This window comes from Hordeum vulgare, chromosome 2H (genome assembly GCF_904849725.1).
Source record: "Hordeum vulgare subsp. vulgare chromosome 2H, MorexV3_pseudomolecules_assembly, whole genome shotgun sequence".
Lineage (NCBI taxonomy): Eukaryota > Viridiplantae > Streptophyta > Magnoliopsida > Poales > Poaceae > Hordeum > Hordeum vulgare.
Window position 1 is genome coordinate 370208755 of NC_058519.1, and position 4932 is coordinate 370213686.

General features: G+C 39.8%; 1 non-coding gene across 1 annotated transcript; it reads right to left on the reverse strand.

The window, feature by feature from the left end:
• Window positions 1-4608: 4608 nt before the first annotated feature.
• On the reverse strand, window positions 4609-4679 carry TRNAC-GCA. The gene has a single exon. It is a non-coding gene; the product is annotated as a tRNA-Cys (tRNA).
• Window positions 4680-4932: the final 253 nt, after the last annotated feature.

A 4932-nucleotide genomic window follows, 5' to 3' on the forward strand; every position in this document is an offset into this window, starting at 1 on the left:
CCCACGTGTCATTCTCTCATTAGGTTAATTAATTATTATATCTATTTATTTATTTATTTGATAAAAACATTATTTTTATTTTTATTTTAACTACCGCGTGGGGCCTCCCTGTCATAGACAGCGGGTGCGTTGGCCCCACCTGTAAGTGACCTAAGGCCAAAAACACATTTTTAATCACCAATACATAACCATACAAATGTCGTATTCCTCTAATTATTCATATACGCAAATACATACATCGCATCTCATACATACATACATACATACGCGTCTAATACATCATTTATTTTTATTTACTTTTCTCTCTCAACACTCATCTCTCTCTCTGTGTTAACAGACAGAGAACAATTCTCTGCTAACTCCATAGAAGAACCTAAAGTTCAAATCCTCCTACCGGAGTCTACCGTCGACGGATCGAGGCCCCGTTTGCCGGAACGGAACCGGGACGGCGAGGAGATCGACATGGTGTGAGGAGCCCGAGGAGGGGCTCACCGACGTTGACGGGAGGGGCCGGTGAAGCCGGAGTTCGCACGAAGGTGAAGGTGACGACGGTGACGCGGTTCCGGTGAAGACGGGCGTGCCGGCGAGGAGGAGCCGGCCGGAGGTTCGCCGAGAGGGGCCCCGGTGAGGAGGGCCCCCCGGAGATGGAGCCGCCGACGGGGAGGGGCTCGGCCGGCGGGGATCCTGGGGGCGGCCGTAAGGGGAGGCCGCCGGGGGAGGTAGAGGGCCGACGAGGGGGGGGGGGGAATGAGGAGGCCGGCGGTGGGGGGGGAAGCTCGTCGGCGGGAGGAGGGGCTCGTGGTGGAGAGGTGCTCGTGGGGGTGCAGCGGGATCTGAGAGGGGTGGGGGGTTGAGCCGGTCGCGGGGGGAGGCTGGGGCCTCACGCCAGGGAGGTGGGGGAGCCGGTCGGCGAGTGGGAGGCCGACGGGGGGGGCGAGATCCGGCGCATGAGGGAGAGGAGCTGAGGGGGAGGGGCGACGGGAGTTACGGGGGAGAGGGCGTGGCGACGTGGGATAGGAGGGGGATCTGGCATCGTGGGAGGGAGAGAGTCACGGGAGGGAGGGAGTGTGTCGGTGGGGGTGGAGCCAAGGGGGGTGGGGGGGCGCTGGCGGCGCTGGAAAGGGGAGGGAGTAGCGAGGGGGGTGGCGGCGCCCAGGAGGGGCTCTAGGGTTTGGGTGGTTGGGCCGGTGGGTGGCCCAGCTGGGCCGGGGGGGTTGCTTTTTCTTTCTTTTTTTTTGTTTCATTTTGTTTTATTTTGCCTTTTCCCTTTTCTATTATTTCTTTCTTTCTAATTTCTTTTCACTAACTGATTTTTCTTTTTAAATACTTTCTTTTATTATACTTTCTTTTTCAATTTATTATACATACTTCTAAATCTCTCTTTCATATACATATTCTTTTAATATCTGTAATGAACTTATAAAGTACTTTTTCTTTTGCTTTCAAATTTTGGATCCGGACAGACTCGAATCAACGCGGGTCTGAGATGGGAATTCGATGACGTGGCATCATTAGTGGTTGATCACTGTAGCTTAATTACAATCATTACTATAGCAAAAGTCGAGGATGTCACATCCCATAAAATAAAATGTCTGATCTATAGAAATAAAAGAGAAATAAAAAAGGGGATTTTTTTCTAATCCATATCTCTCTCATTCCTTTCTTACAAACAAAAGAGTTTTTCTTGTTGAAGGGTGGATTATTATCCATTTTTAGTGATAAAAAATCATGACATACTAGTTATGCCACTCTCACTATACCCACATATAATATAATATGTGGGTATGTAGTATATGATCCGTCTATTTCTTAGAGTACGACAGACGAATCGAATCTTCTTATGGTTCTATTTAAGAATGGGTATGACATACACCCCGCGGGGATTGTAGTTCAATTGGTCAGAGCACCGCCCTGTCAAGGCGGAAGCTGCGGCTTCGAGCCCCGTCAGTCCCGAAGTAGGGTTCAATGAATGGAGAAATTCATATTTCCTTTTTCTATGAAAAAAGGGGCAGGGAGCAAGATCAAATACCCATAGGGAACCCTTACTTCACTTTTTTATTTTGCATCTCTCATTAAAGAGGGAGGGAAGGAGTATATGAATTTTTTTCACTACTCCCGATCGATAAAGATAAAGAAAGACACACATACGATATGTGGATTAGTAGAATTTTAGGATATTACTCTATCTTTCTTTATGATGATACCATCCTCATCTTAATTTCCTATTCCACTGTTATGGAATAGAGTACCGGTATTTTACGGGAATCCATACATAAATTGTATTCCCTTTTTATTTCAGACCTCTTTTCCCCATCTCACTTCTACTGCTTATTTGGATGTCTATGTGACCCATAGAAAATTGGTCATATAATACATACATAATTGTATGTATAACTATAAGAAAAAGGAAGAGAAATTGTATAAGATTAAGAAAGCTCGTGGGTAAGAGATATAGAAAAGAAAAAGTAGAAAAGAGGATTACAAAAGAGGGAATTCCTAATCCAATCAAAAAACCCATTTTGGTCTTAGTATGGATATAGGATCTTCCTATGTTATACTATATAACTCTCATCCATGAAATATAACTCTCATCCATGAATTGATTTGATAGATCCGATATTCATAATATTGAATTGATTCAGTATTATTAGAATGCAAGCCCTACCCTTGAATTTACAAGATACCCCTTTTTCCTCTCCATGGGATTACATCCCGAGTTATTGTGAAAATAAAAAATAAAGAGGTTATGGAAGTCAATATTCTCGCATTTATTGCTACTACACCGTTCATTCTAATTCCTACTTCTTTTTTACTTATTATTTATGTAAAAACAGTCAGCAAAATAATTAAGTGGAATTCCAATTAATCATTGAAGAAATGAAAAAGGGATTAAATAAAAAGAATCCAAGTCTTAAATGAAAGGATCTAGTTGGAATCTTAAAGTGTGGTAGAAAGAACTACATATAGTTTTTTCTACGACACTTTAGAGTCTTTCTATTATATTATCTTTGAATCTACATAGAATAGATTAGTACATTGAAATAGTTAAGTAGTCTAATTCAATTTCTTTTTTCATTGCATCCACTTAATTTCAATCAGGTCAAAATAAAAAAATCGAAGACAATTCTTGACCAAAGAATCCATGGAAGGAAAGAAAAATAATATAAGAATAGACTATAGTAAAAATTAAAAGGAAAAAACCAGCGAATCTTTCATGCTTAAATATCCCGCGAGATGCTTCCAAAGAGAATAAAAATTATTCTAAGAATAAAGAAAGAGTATAAAACAAATGGAAAATGTGTGATATGCCGTGAATAGTTCTGTGGAAGAAAGTCTAATTTTCTTATGTATAGAACTTTTTTTAACCATTAGTCATTTCTAGTAGAAATTCTTAATTGGTATAATGGCTCTTTCTTACAATACAAGAGTTTCTTACAGGAGTGAAACAAAACTAAAGAAAAAGATTAAAGAATAACGTTTGACAAAATAATTAATGCAAAACGATCAATTAAAAAAAAGAATTGATACAACAATTTGATTACTTAATCAATTAGTAGTATCGTATCCCTAGACTCCACTCCTTCCCCATACTACTAGTGAAAGAGAAAATGTAAACACTACCATTAAAGAAGCCCAAGCGAGACTTACTATATCCATCTAAATTATGTCTCCTATTTCTATGAAGGGATTATTCTACTATAGATCAATAATCATAGTGGAATCAAGGGTACAGAGTCAAAAAGGGCTTCTGCCCTAAGGCCATGGATCAATCATTCAAGGAATTTACTCCTAACAAATTCTTATAGGATTTCTTGTAGAATTAGAGAGCATTAAAAATACGATACTATACTATAAGCCCTTTTTTCCTTACCTTAAAAAAGAAAGAGTACGGAATGATGTCCTGAATAGAAGAAGCGGGGATAGGAAGATTTTTTATTCCCTTTGTTACTCTTTTTTTGTAAGCAAAGGACGCCCGAATATACCATAAAACTATCGATAGATAAATATTTATTGGATACCTACCTTACCTATGTTTATTTTTGACCTAAACCCTGCAGCCTTGCTTTCTATCATTCTATGGAAGAATAAAGAGACTTTATCCATAACACAACTCCTAAATTGATTTTTGATCGACCTATTTAATCTGATTCTCGCTAGAATTAAGTAGCCCTTACTTTAGTGTATGTAGGTAACATAAGATGTACGATAAAAAATGTATGATAATTAGGAAGTCTTGATATTCTTTCGTGGAGTCCCTTCTGGAATCTTAGATTGAAAAAGAGAAGAATGCCCCTTAGGGACCTTTCTTTGGATACCAAGATTTCTGACATCTTATCCTCGTATTTAAAAATTCTCAAATCGAATAAATTAAGAACCAATTCAAATTCATATAATAAAAGAATAAGGAAACACTACCTCACCCCTATTGATAACCATTTTGGCCACTACCGCCAAAACAAACCCTAACCCTAGTTTAAGGATAGAACTATGGTATGGTTTCTCTAAACCCAGTATCGGCAGGCTTAGTTACTCTCTTGCCCGAACTTATGCGAAGTAAAAATTGATTCAATTCGATCAGTACTAGAAAACCTAAGTATTTTATTGATCAGGCGGCACCCAGATTTGAACTGGGGATAAAGGATTTGCAGTCCCCTGCCTTACCGCTTGGCCATGCCGCCAAAAAATCCGATCGAAAATCTAGAAAACAGCAAGGATTCATCCACGTTTTGTTACGAACCTAGGCCAAAATGAACTGGTGCAGGTAGTTTACTGAAACCCTTGAATTCGGAATATGGGAAAGTCGCCCCGGGTTGGGGGACTACTCCTTTTATGGGGGTCGCAATGGCTTTATTCGCTATATTCCTATCTATCATTTTAGAAATTTATAATTCTTCCATTTTACTGGATGGAATTTTAACCAATTAGGTTTCT